This window comes from Melanerpes formicivorus, unplaced genomic scaffold, assembly GCF_026170545.1.
Source record: "Melanerpes formicivorus ecotype bairdi unplaced genomic scaffold, bMelFor1.0.p_v2 SCAF_142, whole genome shotgun sequence".
Classification (NCBI taxonomy): domain Eukaryota; kingdom Metazoa; phylum Chordata; class Aves; order Piciformes; family Picidae; genus Melanerpes; species Melanerpes formicivorus.
The window spans coordinates 764434-783356 of record NW_027142494.1 but is presented as its reverse complement, the minus strand read 5'-3'; the positions used below and the strand labels follow the sequence as shown (position 1 = coordinate 783356).

At 52.1% G+C, this 18923-nt stretch overlaps 1 protein-coding gene and 1 pseudogene across 1 annotated transcript in view; one reads left to right on the top strand and one right to left on the bottom strand.

The window, feature by feature from the left end:
- The window catches only part of LOC137456910 (zinc finger protein 585A-like), a 269157-nt gene that overhangs the window by 86535 nt on the left and 163699 nt on the right, over positions 1–18923 (bottom strand). The gene's annotated exons all lie outside the window — the stretch shown is intronic.
- LOC137456902 (olfactory receptor 14A16-like) lies at positions 139–15989 on the top strand (annotated as a pseudogene).

Here is an 18923-nt window from a genome sequence, read left to right as displayed (position 1 = left end):
GCAGGCCTTGTCCCAGTACAAATTGATTCCACTCATCCCACCCTGTCCTGTTTGATATTTTTATCAGTGCTATAGACAGAGGGATGGAGACACCATCAGCAAGTGTGCAGATGGCACCAAGCTGATGGTGCTGTTGAGATGCCAGAGGGGCAGGATGGCATCCAGAGGCACCTGGACAAGCTGGAGAGGTGGTGCCCAGGTAACCCTCATGAGGTTCAACAAGAGCAAGAGCAGGATCCTGCAGCTGGGCTGGAGCAATCCTCACTATCAATACAGGCTGGGAGAGGAGGTGATAGAAAGCAGCCCTGAGGAGAAGGTCTTGGGGGTGCTGGGGGGGGAGAAGCTGGCCAGGAGCAGGCAGTGTGAGCTTGCATCCCAGAAGGCCAATGGGAGCCTGGGCTGTATGCTAAGCAGCATGGCCTGAAATGGAGAGAGAGGATCCTGCCTCTTTGCTCTGGTAAGACCTCCCCTGAAGCCCTCAACACAGGAAGAACATGGAGCTGATGGAGAGCATCCACAGGAAGGCCACAGAAATGATCACGGGCTTGCAGCAGCTCTGCTGTGAGGACAGGCTGAGGGAACTGGGGGTGTTCAGCCTGGAGAAGAGGAGGCTCTGGGGAGACCTAATAGCAGCCTTCTAGTACCTGAATAGGGATACAAGAAGGATGGAGAGAGACTGTTTGCAGAGGCCTGCAGGGACAGGATGAGAGGCAATGGCATCAAACTAGAGAAAAATAAATTCAAATTGGATATGAGGAAGAACTCCTTCATTATGAGGGGGGCAGAACACTGGAATGGGTGGCCCAGGGAGGTGATTGAGGCCTCTTCCTAGAGGTATTCAAGGTGAGGCTCCCAGTTCAGACTTCCTGTGCTCTGACCCTCATCTGCATCCCCTCCCACCCCTGACTGATCCTTGCACCTGGCACAGGGCAGGGGCTGGGAGCTGCCAGAAGAAGAGGAGTAGGAGGTGGCCTGTGGCTTAGAAGCTCATGGACACCAGGAGCAGGTGAGTGGCAATGCCATGGGCAGCTCAGCTGTGCCTCAGGACCTCCTGCACAGCAACAGCCACAAGGCTGGGCAGGGCTGGGAGGTCACTGATGGCTCAGTAGCTGAGAGGGCAGCAGCAGGGAGAGGGCAGGAAAGGGACTGGGAGGTCACTTCTTGCTGCAGCAGCTGAGAGGGCAGCCCCTGACTCTTCCCTGGCCTCTATGCTTTGGGGATCCCAGCTGCCAGAGTTGCCAGCAGGCCAACAGAAGGCATGTGGAGGGCAAGGGACTTATGTGACTCCCTGTCCCTAAGCACCTGGCGGCCCCTGCAGGAAGAGCTTTGGAGCTGGGTTGTCACCTCCCTGCCACCTGAGGGCCTGATGGGACAGCAGCAGGGACAGGGCTTGGCTGTGGCTGCTGGAGAAGCTGAGAGGCAGCAGCAGGGACCTGCCGTGGAAGGCCAGGGAAAGGTTTCTTGTGCCTGTGAGCTGCCAGGCCACATGCAGGCTGAGGCCTTGTGCCAGCATTGGGACATCAGGGATGGCTGAGAAGCTCCTAGGGCAGGAGGAGGCACATAGTCAGGAGGTGAGTGTGAGGTCACTGCAAACTCCAATCCCTTTGTATCATTGGCCAGCAGCAGGCCCAGGGCTGGGCTGGGGAATGTGCCATCCCTTGTGCCTGCCATGCTGAGAGACAGCAGCAGGGAGGTGCCTTGGCTGTTGCTTTGGAGATGGAGACTCTGCTCAGTGCCCAGGCAGAAAAGCCTGGGCACTGGCCTGGGATGAAGCAGAGCCTCAGCAGAGTGTAGAAGGCCAAGTGCAGCTGGGCTGTGGTAGCAGGAGTGTGGCCACCCAGACACAGAGGTTGTCTTCCCCATGCACTCAGCACTGCTGTGACCACATCTGCAATGTTGGTGTCTGGCTGTGGAGTTCCTTAGTCTGGAGGAATGGAGAGATACTGCAGAACCTCCCTAGGAGATCTGCCTGGATGGAGTTTGGAGTCTCCATATAGAACCTGAGGCTGCTGAGCTTCTTTAGCCTGGTGAAGTGAAGGCTCAGGGGTGATGCGCACCTGCTTGAAGGGGGGTGTCAGGTGATGGAGCTTTTCTTGGTTGTGGACACAGAAGGAAGCCTTCAGAAAGTGCAACTTAAAGGTTCAGAGTGGAGGCCAGGAGAAAGAAATGTCACTCAAAGTGTAGAGCTGTGGTGCAAGTGGTGACCCAGAAGGAGTCTGGAGATCCTTTGTGTGTCAAGGAACAGGCAGCAAGAGTGGAGAGCCCTGAGTGAAGTTGTGGAAATGTCAGGGAGAGAGCTGGATGGGGAAGCCAGATGGATGTCAACAGCCTGAAGGGAAAAAGCTGCAGGCATGGGACAGTGTAGCACAGCCTGCAGGAGGGATGGCCAAGGGCTCTGGCAGGGCTGAAAGTCTCAACAGGAACAAGGTCTTGATCCTCTTCCTTCTGGCAGCAGCTTCTGCCACCATGGCTGCTGAGAGGAAGTTTTAGTTGGAGGCTCTCAGGATCTGCCTTTCCATGGCCTGAGGGTCAGAGCTTGGCCTCCCTGTTTCATAAACCAAGGCCAGGGTTTGTTCAGCTGCACTTTGCCTTTGTCTGCCTTCAATCATAGCCTCCATTGAGCTTCTCTGACAGCCCTTGGGAGGCTTTGTTGCTAATGGCCCTCAGTGAGGCCAATTAATATTTGTATTGTTATGCTTCTGACTTCTTGAGCAGATTCCTTCAGTCTCCTCTCAGTGTGTGAGGCTCAGGCAATGATCCCCAAGTGTCCTAAGAGCTATTTGTGTCTTTGCAGTTTTCTTCAGGATTTCAAAGTGCTCATCACAAAGCTCCTTTATTATTTATTTTTTTCAGCCACCTAATGACAGAGTGGATAAGGACAAGGCTGACCCTGACTGACTGCAAGGGATCCTGAATTCAAATCTATTTCCATGGCTGTGCCTGGATGCAACCACAAAGCACGCAGACACAGAGACAGAGCTGGCTGGGTCCAGTGTAAGATAGAAACCTTGACCCTGGTGACAGCAAAGGTGTCTGTCCAAAGACACAGAGAGGTGGTGAGGTAGCTGGCAGAGAGGCTGCCCTGGAGTTCAGTTCCTTTCTGCTGGAGCTCAGGGCAAACCCTCACAAAGCTTCAACATTCTCAGAGGATGAGAACTGAACCTGGAGTAGTCTGACTTGGTGCTGGCCCTTGGTGCAGGTTGTGCCTGAGAGATGTCATACTGGGGGAGATGCTGGACAAAGCTGCTGTGACCCAGGAGAGCTCCAAGACTCTGACTTTAGGGTCACTGTTTTTAGAGGTGGAGATCATTGACTTTCATCAGGTGTTTCTCTGATCAGGTGAACCTTGGATGCTGAATCATCCTGGGATCTTCTGCCACTTGCACAGACCCTGAAGGTTTTGACCTCCAGAGTTTTCTATCACCTCCCTGTTGGCTGTGATCCAAGCACAGATGCACTGAGCTGGCAGGAGGTGACAAACACCCAAGCCATAGGAAGAGCAGTGCAAGGCTGAGAGAGTGAGGGTGCAGCACACCAAGGACACCTCTCAGTGCTCTATTTCTGTCTGTCCTGATCTACACCTGGCTTACTCTGGGCTAGTTCACGACCTAGGCAAGGGGGGAGGGGGAATCCCATCAGGTCTTGAGTAGGTTTCCAGTGACACTGGGACTGTGCCAGCACAATCTGCTCTGTGACTTGAGTATATTTCTCTCAGCCAGAGAGTGGCTGTGAGGTTGCCTCTTGTCTCTGTGCCTCTCAACTGAGAATGTCATCATCCAATCAGAATGGGAAGGAAATGTGGTGGTTCCTTGGCCTCCAAAGTCTTCTTCAATGCCATTCAGTGACACAAAGCACACAGGAAACACTGATGATGGGAAATGTCTGCAGCAGTGTGACTTGCTTGGCCATCCTCCTAACTCTAACTACAAACCAATGTTGAGTAGCAAGCACAGAGCAGAGCAGGCAGAAAAATCACAGTGGCTGTGACACCAGGGGCAGTGTCCCAGCTGCTGCTGGACACCAACCAAACAGCACTTCCCACCAGCAGTGTTCTTCATTCCTCTTGATTACTTTTAGCACTCAATGGATTTCTTCAGTGTCATGGTGGACTCTGGGCAGAGTCTTTTGTCCTGCTTCTCCTGGTGGTTGTAGCAGGCTGATGGAATCAGGGTGCTGCAGGAGTTGTTGGGTTGCAGTGAAATTCTTTCCAATGGGTGTAGGGTGTAGCTAACCATACAACATGTGAGCAAAGACACATCCTGGTGAGGAGGTATTGGCACAGAGAATTTCCAATCACAGCCAATGATTACAGAGACATCACACAGACAGAAACTGAACTGATTGTTGTGGTGGTGTTCAAGACCTGTGACAAATATTGTGGTGCAGGCCCAGCTGGTTCCAGCACCATGAGCTGAGATACAAACTAACAGAGCAGTTGAGAGCAGGACCAGGGCTGCAAGGGGAGCCAAGGGGCCCAGACCTGCAGAACCTGTGGCTCCCTCTTCAGGCACAGGTGAATGTTGCAATTCCCCTTTCCCACAGCCTATCCCCACTCAGCTCCCTGTTGCATCTTGATTTGAACAGGGGCTCTTCTCCCCACTTGCCTTTTCCATCTGTTTCAAGGATGCAGCACTTGGTTCTTTTTCACTCCCATCCTTTCTCACATGCTTGGCTTGCACCTCTCATCACCTCTATGGCCTCACACAGACATGAAGGCCATGTGAACATTTCATTACCATTCCCTTTTTGGGTTCTTATAGATTGATTCAATTGGAAACTATGTCATTGATCAACATGGATCTACAGGCTGCAGCCCAGGCTCTGGTTGTCTCTCTGGGCTGCAAGTGCTCACTGCTGGTGCCTGTTGAGCTTCTCATCCACCAGCACCCCCAAGGCCTTTTCTTCATGGCTGCTCTCAAACCAGTCCCTGCCCAGCCTATATCAGGATCCATGTACATGGTCTCTGTGCACAGTGTCCTGTGGGGTGCATGGGGATTGTTTTTAGGACTGTCCATGGAATCCCAAATACAAAACCTATTTATGGGTTTGGTCAGGGTGAAGTTACACCAACAACCTGAATTTGGTTGGGCTGTTGTGTTACAATCTTTGTGCTCTGGGTTGGTAAAATCTCATTTCATTTGGTTCCTGGTGAGTAGATCCATTGATTCCCTGCATCCAGTCTGCATTTTCTCTTCTGTCATGGATTGCAGTTGAGCCACCTGAGGAGAGCTGCCCCTGCCCCAGGCAGGTTTGCTGTCCTTTCATGTCCATGGAAAACAAGCGAGAGCTTTGCCTTCCTTGTTCTGTGGTGTTTCAGCACTTCCAGTGGATCTGAGCAGTACCTGGTCCCAAGGAGCTTGTGCCTGGGCCATGGTGAGTGTCCTTACTGCAAGGAGGAGGAAGAGAGGAGTGGGCAAGTGGTGTACATCATACACAGAGTTTCCACTGGTGTCTGCCCAGCTGATCCATGCAGTGAGGACAGAGTCTGCTCTCAGCACTGCCTGGGTAACAAATCCAAAACACAGCACCCTTAACAGCATGCTCCTCATCTGTATCTTCAACTGGAGTCAGTGTTCACCCAGGCACTGGTTCTGGGGCTGGGTCAGAATTCCTCCAAAATGTAATCTCAGAGACTTGATCAAGGAGAGAAGGAAACAACACCCCTTGAAATGAGGCTCTTTAGCCTTCATGTGTATCAATGGGATGTGCACATCCCCTTCTTTGTCTCCTTAGGTCTTCTCTCATCTTCTCTTGAGGAGTGGACAGCACAGAGTCACCCTTGGGCAGAGCCCTGTGGCAGGAGATGCTTGCAGGGCAGAGCTGAGCACTCAGTGGGTGGGGTGGGTACTGTGAGCAGGGTGAGGGAGGATACCAGGGACCAGAGCAGTAGAGTTGCCAATAGAATTGCAGGCAGCAGAGCTCTGAGCAGCAAATGGGAGGAACTTGCAGGCACTAGGAGGAATCAGCAGCCAAGGCCTGGGAGAGGCTGCCTGCAGGCTTCTCACTTGTGCAGATTTGTGCTCTTGGTTGTCTGCTGGGCAAGGAGCTGAGTCTCCACAGAAGACCTCCTATCTTCAGGAGCCCTGCCTGATCTCCTGTAGAACCCTGGTCAACACTGAGCTATTCCTTGCAGTTCAGTCCTCTTCTCTGAGCCCTTTGCTTCTCTCTGACTGGGGCCATACCTTCTCTTTATCAGCCCTGAATCTCTGGGCTAGGCAAGAGCAGAGTTTGCAAATCTGCCCGCTGGAACTGCCCAGAGAGTAAGGAACCCAACTTTGGGACAGCAGCAAGACCCCAGTCTCTGGCTGACCCCTGAGCACCTCTCAATCCCCCCAGACCCTCCTCTCCACCACATGTCACCTCTTGTGGGGTTTTGAGGGTCATTGTCTGTGTTGGGAATTTAGGGGGTCAACCCCCCGAGCTCTAGGTGGTCAAGGGTCAGTTGCATGGCCAGAGGGGGGTGGTTAGGTAGCAGGGGGTGTCATCTCCATCAGCATTACAGCCAGGGGACTCAGCACAGGAGTTAGGGGTCAGATGCCTCCATTGCAAGAAGTCACACAGAGTCTCCTTACATCTCTGTCACTCAGAAGCAGCTGCACCTCTGAGCTGCCTGAGGCAAGGGCATCACCCAGATGGTCACCCTCAGCCAGCACTGCTGCACCCACACCAGTGACAGCCCTTCACTTGCACAGGCTGCAGCAAGGGCTTCAGCTGCAGCTTCTACCTCACTTGCATATTCACCCCCATGCCGGTAACCAGTGGGCACCAGGGGATACAGAAATACACCAACCCTGGCACTGTCAGGCCAAACGTGACCCCCTTGGGTGGCCTTTTCCAGCTCCACCAAGCTCAATGGTTCCTTCCTTTATGGCTGAAAGCTACTCTAACGAGTGGGAAAATTTCTAACAGTTAGAATGAGTGTCCTTCATTCATGTCCTGCTGAGAGTGCTGGGCAGTGTTCAGGTGAGGCCCAGCTCTGAGGGGCAGGGATTGTGTTGGGGCTAGGTTGAGGCCTGGGGTTAAGATCAAAGGACAAATGTCAAGGGTAAAGGCTGGGGCCAAGATGAGTAATGGGGGCAGAGTCAGGGTCAGGAGTGGGTTTGGGAAGGAGATGAGCTGTAAGACGTGAGGTGCAGGAGGGGTTGAGCTCCACTGTGTTAGAGCAGGGGACTGAGTAGAGAGGATGGGAGGGGCCCAGTCTGTATTGTGAGGTGTGGTATTTTCAATTCAGACCCCAGGAAGACTCCCCCACTGCAGGGAACTGGGTGGGAAGAGAGGGAGACACTTCCCATTCTATGAGCCCACCAAGAGGGGGTTAGGCATTCCACCTTCCAAATGCCAAGGTTCAGGACAAGAGATTAAATGTCTTGGTGTGATGAAGAGGTTATTAATGTAGAAATATGCAATATGAATTATATAAATAATATTTTGCATTAATTATTAAAATTATCACTAACCAATGAATCACTATTTTATATCCATGTCCTAGTGCAGGATTATGAAATACATCCCAGAAGTGGTTCAGTATTGATCATTTGGACTCAATTAGAATATTTACAGAATTAATTTCTATTAATATAACTCAGGCGACGAGACGCTGGCAGCTGCTTAACTCTATACAGAGGTATTACAATGTGTCAGAGGCTGAAACTAGATACGTGCTGCTAGACACAGGTGCTTTGAACTGAATGTCAGTGAGTGGGAATCAGGTGGAAGATACACTGTGCCCTTTGTTTGTAGCAAGGTTAGGTTCTGGCAGGCTGCTGTCACTGGGGCTGGCTCCTGGGCTGGTCTGGATGGTGACAGTGGAGGCAACCTTCTCCCTCCTGGGGCAGCAGAGAGAGGATGGAACGTTGGCTAGCTGGTTGGCAGGCTCCCTTCACAGGACTCAGGCGACTCTCTCTGGATGGCAGAGAGTGGTCCTGTGGGGTCGGCCTGGCAGGGCTGGTAGGGCTGGTCCTGGGACAGGGTTAGCCCTGCTTAACTATAGACAGAGGTATTACAATGCATTAGAGTCTGAAACTAGAAATGTGCTGCTAGACACAAGTGCTTTGAACTGAGGCCAAGAAGGCCAATGGCATCCTGGCCTGCATCAAGAATAGTGTGGCCAGCAGGAGCAGGGAAGTCATTCTGCCCCTGTACTCAGCACTGGTTAGGCCACACCTTGAGTACTGTGTCCAGTTCTGGGCCCCTCAGTTTAAGAGGGACATCGAGAGTCTTGGACATGTCCACAGAAGGGCAATGAGGCTGGGGAGAGGCCTCGAGCACAAGCCCTACAAGGAGAGACTGAGGAAGCTAGGATTGTTTAGCCTGGAAAAGAGGAGGCTCAGGTAAGACCTCATTGCTCTCTACAACTACCTGAAAGGTGATTGAAGCCAGGAGGGGGTTGGTCTCAACCAGCAGCAGAACAAGAGGACACAGTCTTAAGCTGCACCAGGGGAAGTTAAGGCTTGAGGTGAGGAGAAAGTTCTTCACAGTGAGAGTTGTTAGCCATTGGAATGTGCTACCAAGGGAGGTGGTGGAGTCACCGTTCCTGGAGGTGTTCAAGAGGGGATTGGATGTGGCACTTGGTTTAGTAGTCATGAGGTCTGTGGTGACAGGTTGGACTTGATGATCTTTGAGGTCTCTTCCAACCTTGGTGATACTGTGAAGTGCAGACTCAGCTCCTTGCTCAGTGCACAGCCCTCAGCACAGAGCTGCAGGGCAGCACCACAACATTCTATGTGATTCTATGATTCTGTGACATAGGCAGCTCCCTCTGGACAGCAGGGAGTGGTCCTGTGGGGTCGGCCTGGTTGGGCTGGTAGGGCTGGTCCTGGGACAGGGTTGGCCCTCATGGCAATGACCTTTGGGGCCGGTGAGGGCAGCCCCAGGGAAGAGGCACAGCTGCATGAAGTGGCAACTTCCCCTTTGTTTGGCTTGAAGGAGCAGGCAGGACCCTATCAGAGCGGTCCTGGCTTTGGAGCACAGGGCATGAACGGTGCTCTGGATTCCCCTGGGGGTCACAGGACACGGAGCAGTGGAAGCAGCAACTCCTCTTCTCTCCCACAGTGGCAGAGTCATGCAGGCATATAGTTAAGCGCTGCTCCTGCTCTGTGTGAGTGGGCACAGACTCTTGGTGGTTCATGTCTGCTCCTTAAGCCTGAGGCAGATGTTTGCACTGCCAGACTCAGCTAAGTCACTTCCCCAGCAACTGGGCAGATCTTACCCTCGGGGGTCCAGTCCTCTTGAAGGCACGTCAGGCTCTTCCAACCAGCGAGGTTGACAATGCAACACTGTAGCTTCTCAGGCTCTCACTGTTGGTCTCTCCTCTGGAGATCCTCTCAGGGCTGAGGCTCAATGGACCTGCCTGGCTGCAGGCTTAGTAGCAAAGGCTATGGCACAAGCTCAGTCTCAAGCAAGGAGAGAGAACCAAGTGAAAGAGAGCAACGTATTTACAAGCTGGGGTAATACTGAGAGGTTTCTGGAGGCTGGATGTGGCCAATGGGCACTCTCATAAACAACCAGCTGCAGCCTATGGGAGGTGTGAAGCTGGAATTATGCCATGCTTGGTATCGGCACCAGCATCCCATGCCACGGGGGTGTGCAGGGGTCTGTGCCACCTGGGCCTTTTTGGACCCCTCATGAAAGGAGGGGGAACTTGTCCATGTGCTGGGACAAGTTTCAGTATCTGGGCATAATGTGCCTTCACCACAGCAGACCCAGTCTGTACTGGGAGAGCTCAGAGAGGTTCAGATTGTACCTGGAGGGAGGTCCAGTCTGAACTGGGATGGCATCAGGGGATCACTTTGCAGGGATGGGTCCTGGTCTGTGCTGGGATGGAATCAGGGTTTCAGGAGATGCACTTTGTACTGGGATGAGACTCAGACTTGTGCTGGGAGATGGCAATGGGATCCCATTTGTATGAGGATCAGGCCACAGCTGCCCTGGGATCAGGATACCCACTTTGTGATGTGCTGGGTGCAGTTGGGACTGGGAAGGGGATCAACATTGCCAATGCTGCCTTCTCAATTCTGTTGGCAGCAGAGTGCAGGCCACAGTTTGCTGTCACCTGGAGGGGTGTGCAATACACATGGAATCGACTGCCCCACGGGCGGAAGCACAACTCCATTTGTCATGGACTAATCCAGACTGCACTAGGAAGGCTGATGCTGCTGCACAGCTACAGTACATCCATGACATCAGTGTGTGGGGCCACAGGGCAGAAGAAGTGTTGGAGAAGGGAGAAAAAAAATTATTCAGATAGTTCTGAAGGCTGAATTTGCCATAAAGAAAAGCAAGGTCAAAGGACCTGCAGAGGAAATTCCGTTCTTGGCAAGAAAATGGCAGGCTGGATGCTGTCATGTACCTATGGACATGGTCAACTGGATAGCAACCATGTTTCCACCATCCAACAAAAAGGAGACACAGTCTGTCCTAGGCCTTGTGGGGCTCTGCAGAGTGCATGTCCCAGGCTGCAGTCAGCTTGTGAGCCCTCTCTATCGAGTAACCTGAAAGCAGAGTCATTGTGAGTGGAGCAGTGAGCAACAAGGCTTTGAGCAGATCAAAGAGGAGGGAGCTGTGCAGTGGCACTTGGGCCTATCTGAATGGCACCAGTAGTGCAAAATATCCTCTACACTGCAGCCAGGGAACACGGAGAGTTGTCCCCAATAGGTTCTTTTCACACACAACAGGAACTCTATCTCCCTGTGCTACTGGTAACAAATCAGACTGAGCTGGACCTGCTGTGGTGGTTTTAGGCTATGCCTTTAAAATTCAGATACAGATTTTGAGGAGGAAAGTGGAAAAATAGAGATAAATCACTCTGGGGTGCCAAAAGGAAAACTAAAGATGATTCTAAACAAATTCATTGGAGAAATATCTGCCATGAACCAGGCTGCACCTGAACAGTTCTTGCTCTTTTCTGATCTCTCTGCTTGCTTTGCTCAGCAGAGACTAATTGGCTTCTGGCTGACCTTGGCTTGGCTGCGTTGTTTAGTTAAGTCTAAACCATTGCTTTTCTCTCTGCTCCTTTCTCTCTTGTGGGAAAGGGGGTGTGGGGCAGTGGATCAGGTCTCTGACCAGGGGGTTTCTGTGTTGTTTGCTAATTGTAAATATTTGTATAATATTGTAACTCCTGTATATTTTGCACACACTCATTGCATTCCATTGCTTGTAAACACAGCTTCCATTTTGCTTCTAACTAAGTTGGTCTGTCAAAGTTAATGTTGGGGGATGGAATTTCAACCCACCACATACAGTCAACTTGTGAGCCCTCTCTATCGAGTGACCTGAAAGAATAATCATTTTGAGTGGGGCAGGGAGCAACAAGAAGGCTTTGAACAGTTCAAGCAAGAGAGAGCTGTGCAGGAGCACTTGGGCCTATCCAAACAGGACCACTGGTGCAAAATGTCCTTTGAATTGCAGCTGGGGAGCATGAAGCACTTGGAGTCTCTAGCAGAAGACATCAGGTGAAACCTGAGGTAAGCCACTGGGGTTTTGAAGTAGGAATAAGGGGTGGGGATTGTACTGCGTTTGGGCTGAGCTGGAGTTAATTCTCCTCTGTGCATCCTGCTAGTGCTGTGCTTTGCAGGGCTGTGGCTGGGTGTTGGTAACACAGCAGTATTTTGGCTGCTGCTCAGCTGAGCCCTCAGGCTGTGCTTTTCCAAAATTTCCCTGCCCCAAGGGTATGCTGAAGGGGGAGGGGACAAGATCTTGGGAGAGGACACAGCCAGGCCAGCTGCCCAGAAGTGGCACAAGGAGTGCTCCATGGCATGTGTGGTCAGCTCAGAGAGACCAACCCCCATGTGATGCTGGGCAGTAGAGATTCACTTCTCTTTCTGCTTCACCCTGTGTGGTCTATTGCTTGTGCCTGTCCTTAGTGTTAAATTCCTTCTATCTTACACTGCCTTTTGTTATCTTTCCCTTCTCCCCTGTCCATCTAAGAAGGACAGTGATACAGTGGCTTTGGTGGGCATTAAACCCAAGCCAGGGCCAAACCAGACACAAGCCCAGTCACAAAGGCACTACAGGGTCTGGGAGGAACCATTCCCAATGCCCTGGGATGAAGCAAACCCTGCACACAGTCAAGAAGGCCAATTGCAGCTGGGCTGTGGCAGGAGGAGTGTGGCCACCCAGACACAGAAGTTGTCCTCTACTGACTCAGCACTGCTGTGGCCACATCTGGATGCTTGGTGTCTGGGTGTCAGGTTCTGAAGTCTGATGGAGAAAGGAGGAACTGAGGAGGCTGCAGACAAGATCTGACAGGATGGGGATTGACATATCTGTGGAGAGGCTAAGGGACCTGGGATGCTTCAGCCAGCTGAAAAGAGGCTCAGGCACTGCCCTAGCAGTGTGCATATGGCTGAAGGGTGGTTTCAGAGAGGATGGAGATCTTCTGGAGAGTGGGAAGAGACCAAAACCTCCACAAAGTGCAGCTTGGAAGGTTCAGAGTGGAGATGAGGCCAAAGAAATGTCCCACAAAGGGCAGAGCTGCTATGCATGAGGCCATCCAGAAGTGTCAGGAAATGGCAGGAAGAGCTGAGACAGCTCAGGGAAGGGATGGAAATGTCAGAGAGAGAGCTGGGAGGGGAAGCAAGATTGGTGTCAGCAGCCTGAAGGGAAAGAGAAGCAGGCATGGGACAGTGTAGGAGAGGATGCAGTAGGGATGGCCAAGGGCTCTGGCAAGGCTGAGAGGCCCAACAGGACCAAGGTCTTTGCGCCCTTGGCTCTGGCACTTGCCTCTGCCACCAAGGCCTGTGAGGAGAAACTTGGCTTTGAAGCTGTGAGGTTCTTCTACTGCAAGGGCAATGGTCAGGGCTTTCTGCTTCCTAGATCAAAGGCAAGTTTTTCTCCCCTGTACTTTGCCTTTGTCTCCCTGCAATCCTGGCCTCTAACAAGCTGCTCTAAGGAGTCCCTGGGGAGCCTTTGTCAGTAACAAGCCTCAGTGAGGCCAATCAGTGCTTCCAGGTACTTTGGAGTTTTCTTCTGACTTGGACTTTTTGAGAGGCTTCCTGGCAGTACCTTGGCAGAGTCTCCTGGCAGTACCTGAGGATGATGTAATCAGCCCCAAATACTCCATGGGGCTCATTAAATACTGCTGAACCTCTCATTATTGCCAAGGTTTCTGTAGATAATTGGAGAGGTTTTAATTGCACAAAGCATCTGATAAAAATGATTTCACAGGGTGAATCAGAGATTTGACCCACAGGTGAGGGACAGGATGTGCCTTGCCAGGGGCTGAGGGTCAGGGCTTGGCCCTTTGGATCAATGAAACCCCTCCAAGTTTCCTCAGCAGCAGAGCCACCTTGAGCTGCTTGTCCTGACCTGTCAGCACTGCCTCAGTTCTCTGCTCTCACCACAGCCTGGAGATGCTTCGGTGCCTCCAGTGATGCTTCCCTTGCATCCACTGTCTTCTTCTGCTCTGACCAGACCCTGGGGACCCTTTCCCACTGGGACCCATTAACAGTAGAACAAACTTCAGAGTTTGAAACTGACTTTCACTTCTGCAGAGGTTTCATCAGCTTCTCAGTCTCTGAGGTTTATGGACTTGGCACCAAAGCCACCAGAGGGCTCCTTTAAATGCCTTGGGCTGGTCTGCTGCTGCTGAGCTGGGCCAGGCTCTTTGGCATGATGGAGCTCTGTCCAGGAGCAGCTCCTCTGCACAGCACAGCAGGGCTGAGGGCATATCGGGGAAATGAGAAAGGCAGAGAGAGCTTCAAGGTGGCCAGGATTGGGAGGATGCTGAGAGCTCACTGGGGGAGAAGTCACTGCATTTGCTGACAGGGTGAGTCTGTGGTTGCAGGGCAGTGCAGCTGCAGTTCCTGGAGGCATCTCCTAAAGCTGGGGCAGGGACTCTGCTGCCTGCCAGGCTCAGGTCTCAAGCAGCCCAGGGAGCTCTTCATGCAGCTTTGGGGAGAAACTGTAGTTGGAATGAGTTACCCTGGGCAGGGCAAGGCAGGGCAGAGCAAGGCAGGTTTCTTTTGCTGTGGAGAGGCTGCTGTGTGGGTGAGGGTTGCTCTCAGCTCCAGCTCATTTCCAGAACATTTTCAGGGGGACTTTTCATGACTTTGTTCAGGCCAGGGATTCCTGACCCAGTCTCTGCTATCCTGAATCTTTTCTTCCACTCTCTCTGGCCTGTCTGGTGAGGAGGAAAACTCAGCTGTGCCTTTAGAACAAGGGCTGAGCCTCTTAAACCATCACACAGAGCTTTACTGGGAACCTCACCAAGTGCCTACACTCCTCACCTGTAGGCATACCTGAGTGTCTGTCTGTCCCTCTCCTTGTCTGTCTCAGATGCTCTTTGTGCTGCTGATGGTTCTCTGGGCATGGAAGCTTCAGCTGCAGTCAGGCACAGACACTGTGAGATCTTCTGTGCAGGTGGAGCCACAGCAATGAGGTGTCCCAGCTGTCCTGCAGCCTGTGAAGCTCTGGGCAGTGCAGGCTGTGAGGCTGGGAATGAGCTGACTTCAGGAGCTGCCATGGTCATACCTTGGCTGTGTCCTTGAAGTGTCCATCCAGGCTGTGCTGCCTTCCAGGGGACACTGAGCCAAGTGTCTCCTGGACTACAAGTGGGATGCTGAGACCCTGAGACACTGAGTGCTGTGTGGTGGATCCCTCTGCTCTCAGCAGTGTCTGGTGGCTTCTCAGGGTGACATGGGAGCATGGTCACCCTCCAGGTGAGGTGCAGAGCAGGGTGACTTATACTGCATGGGGAGCTCTCCCACTCTGGCCTTTTACGCTTATCCAGGACCAAGCAGTGCTCCAGCCTTGGAGCTGAAGGAAGGTCCCTGAGAAGAAGTAGCAGGTGTCTGTGTGACAGGGGAGGGTCTGTGGGGAGTGGTTTTGGTTGATCTGAGAGACTTCTCTTCTGACTTGTCACTATCTCCTTCTCTTCTGACAGTGCCTCATGGACAGAGGCAGGGAACGTCCAACAGCAACTCCATCACCCACTTTCTCCTCCTGCCATTCACAGCCAAAAGGCAGCTGCAGCTCCTGCACTTCTGCCTCTTCCTGGCCATCTACCTGGCTGCCCTGCTGGGCAATGGCCTCATCATCACCACCATAGCCTGGCACCACCACCTCCACACCCCCATATACTTCTTCCTCCTCAACCTTGCTGTGCTTGACGTGGGTGCCATCTCCACCACTGTGCCCAAATCCATGGCAAATTCCCTATGGAACACCAGGGACATCTGATACTTGGGATGTGCTGCTCAGGTCTTTTTTGTATTATTCTTGATGGACACTGAGTATTTTCTCCTCACCATCATGTGCTACGATCGCTACGTTTCCATCTGCAGACCCCTGCACTATGAGACCCTCCTGGGCAGCAGAGTTTGTGTCCACCTGGCAGCAGCTGTCTGGGCCTCTGGCTTTCTCCATGCTCTGCTGCACACAGTCAATACATTTTCTCTGCCCCTCTGCCAGGGCAATGCTCTGGAGCAGTTCTTCTGTGAAATCCCCCAGATCCTCAAGCTCTCCTGCTCCACATCCTACCTCAGGGAACTCTGGCTTCTTTTGGTTACTGCCTCTTTTTCATCTGTCTGTTTCGTGTTGATTGTGGTATCCTATGTGGAGATCTTCAGGACAGTGCTGAGGATCCCCTCTCAGCAGGGATGCCACAAAGCCTTTGCCACCTGCCTCCCTCACCTGGCTGTGGTCTCCCTGTTTCTCAGCACTGGCTTCTTTGCCTACCTGAAGCCTCCCTCTGTCTCTTCCCCATCCCTCGATCTGTTGCTGTCAGTTCTGTACTCAGTGGTGCCTCCAGCAGTGAACCCTCTCATCTACAGCCTGAGGAACCAGGAGCTCAAGGCTGCCCTGAGCAAACTGATCACTGGATGGTTTCAGAAGCAATAAACTCTACTGCAGAGCAGTTCTGATGTCCCTCAGTACAGGCCCAGCACGACTTCTGTAATTATTAGTGGTGGTGTTTTACTCTTTATCAAACTGTCATCCCTTTTCTAACACAATCTCTGCTTTACTGACCAAGGGTTTGTTCAGCAGGACCTCTGCTCTTTGTTTGATTTGTTAAAAAAATAAAGAACCTTTCATTAATATTTTGCTTCCTGAGATCCTTCTCCAGGACTTCTCCAGGGCTTTTCAGCCAGGTACTGTGCAGATTTGGGGGAGGAAAGAGTCCCAGCACAGCAGCACAGCCAGGGAGCACCAGCACCTGGACTTCCAGGGCTGTTCTCTTTCCATTTCCAGCCTCTCCTGGGTCAGTGCAAGGCCTGAGTGCTGTGGCAGCTTGGTCATTGTTCTGCTGTATACCAGTCATAGTATCATAGTATCAGTCAGGGTTGGAAGGAACCACAAGGATCATCTAGTTCCAACCCCCCTGCCATGGGCAGGGACACCCCACACAAGATCAGCCTGGCCAGAGCCTCAGCCAGCCTGGGCTTAAGCACCTCCAGGGACGGGGCCTCGACCACGTCCCTGGACAACCCATTCCAGAGCTTCACTACTCTCATGGTGAAGAACCTCCTCCTCACATCCAGCCTGAATCTCCCCACCTCCAACTTCATTCCATTCCCCCTAGTCCTATCACTACCTGAGATCCCGAGCAGTCCTTCCACAGCCTTCCTGTAGGCCCCCTTCAGATACTGGAAGGCTACGATGAGGTCACCTTGGAGCCTTCTCTTCTCCAGACTGAACAGCCCCAACTCCTTCAGTCTGTCCTCACAGGAGAGGTGCTCCAGCCCTCTGATCATCCTCGTGGCCATTCTCTGGACACGTTCCAGCATGTACATATCCCTCTTGTAGTAGGGGCTCCAGAACTGGACACAGTACTCCAGGTGGGGTCTCCCCAGAGCTGAGTAGAGGGGGAGGATCACCTCCCTTGGCCTGCTAGCCATACTTCTCCTGATGCAGCCCAGGATCTGATTGGCTTTGCGGGCTGCAAGTGCACACTGAGAGCTCATGTTGAGCTTCTCCTCCCCCAGCACCCCCAAGTCTCTCTCTTCAGGGCTACTTTCCAGCCAGTCACTGCCCAGCCTGGATTTGTGCCTGGGATTGCCTCAACCCAGATGCAGGACCCTGCACTTGCTCTTATGAGGTTGGCTTGTGCCCACCTCTCCAGCCTGTCAAGGTCCCTCTGGATGGCCTCCCTTCCCTCCAGCGTGTCTGCTGTACCACACAGCTTGGTGTCATCAGCAAACTTGCTGAGGGTGCACTCAATGCCACTATCCATGTCACCCACAAAGATGTTGAACAAGACAGGTCCCAGGACTGATCCCTGAGGGACTCCGCTTGTCACTGGCCTCCACTGGGACATGGAGCCATTGACAGCCACTCTTTGGGCGCGGCCATCAAGCCAATTCCTTATCCATCTAGTGGTCACCCATCAAACCCATGTGTCACCAGTTTGGAGACCAGGATGTGGTGCGGGACAGTGTCGAAGGCTTTGCTCAGGTCCAGGTAAACGACATCAGTTGCTCACCCCTCATCTATTAATTTTGTTACCTGCTCATAGAAGGCAACCAGGTTGGTCAGGCAGGATTTGCCCTTGGCAAAGCCATGCTGACTGTTCCAAATCACCTCTTCATTATTCTTCTGAGCCAGTAGTGCCTCCAGGAGGATCTGCTCCATGATCTTTCCAGGCACAGAGGTGAGACTGACTGGCCTGTAGTTCCCTGGTTCCTCCTTCTTACCCTTTTTGAAAATGGGGGCAATGTTTCCCCTTTTGCAGTCTGTGGGGACTTCACCAGATTGCCATGACTTTTGAAATATAATAGAGAGGGGTTTAGCAACCTCCTCTGCCAGTTCTCTCAGCACCCGTGGGTGTATCCCGTCGGGTCCCATGGACTTGAACACTTTCAGGTTCTTTAGGTGATCACAAACCTGATCTTCACTCACAGTGGGCAGTTCTTCCTCCCCGTCCCTGGCATTGTCTTCCATAACATCAGGAGTGTGGCTAGAGGCCCTTGCAGTGAAGACTGAGGTAAAGAAGTTGTTAAATACCTCAGCCTTTTCCTCATCACTTGTGACCATGTCACCAGCTTTTGCTTTCTGAAGGGGCCCACACCTTCCCTAGTCTTCATCTTCCCATTAATAAACCTGTAGAAGTTCTTAGTTGTCGTAGGGTTGGAAGGGTAAGGCCAAGAAGCCTCCTCCCTCCCCCCTGTAAAGTAAAGGGAAAGAAAATTGAAGGGAAAGGGAAAAAAAACCTCACAGCTGAATTAGCAAAGCAGTGGAGCTGTATATTTACAAAGCAATGTAGGATATGCAGGGGAATATATACACATTTACAGTATTTACAATATATACAAAGATATACAATAAAGTAGTACAGAAATGAGAGTTCCCCCCCTCTGATGAGGGGGTTCCCCACCTCCGCTCTTCCCTCTCTCCCCCCTTTCCCCAGAGCGGGTTAGAAAGAGAGAGAAAAGAGAAAAAATGTTAGAAGCAGTTTGTGTTAATTGGAAAGCAGTTAATACAGGCCTTATAGCTTATCAGTTTTCAAGGCCAAAGCCTTGGCTGAAAGCCCAGGAGCTGCAAGCTGCTGCCTGAAGGAGAAGCGGAAGAAAGACTGAAGCTAAAGTGCCGGAATGCCCAGGATACCCTCCTGCACTCCCAGTTCAGAAGGGGCTTCCTCCCACTTTACCAATGAAATTAGTTTAGATTGTTCTTTTCATTTACCAACTTCCATCCACCATATTCCCTTTCTTAAGGGGACAACGTCAAACAGTCACATTAGTGTTCCCTTTAATCTCCCTGGCTAGATTCAATTCGAACTCTGCTTTGGCTTTCCTAACCAGGACTCTTGCTGCTCGGGCAGCTTCCTTATATGCCCCCTGTTCTACTTGTCCTTCTCTCCACTTCCTGTAGAGTTTCTTTTTAAGTAATAGTGTGTCCAGTAGCTCCTTGCTCATCCAGGCAGGCCTCCTAGCATTCTTACCTGCTTTTCTCTTTGTTGGTATACAGAGCTCCTGGACACAGAGGAG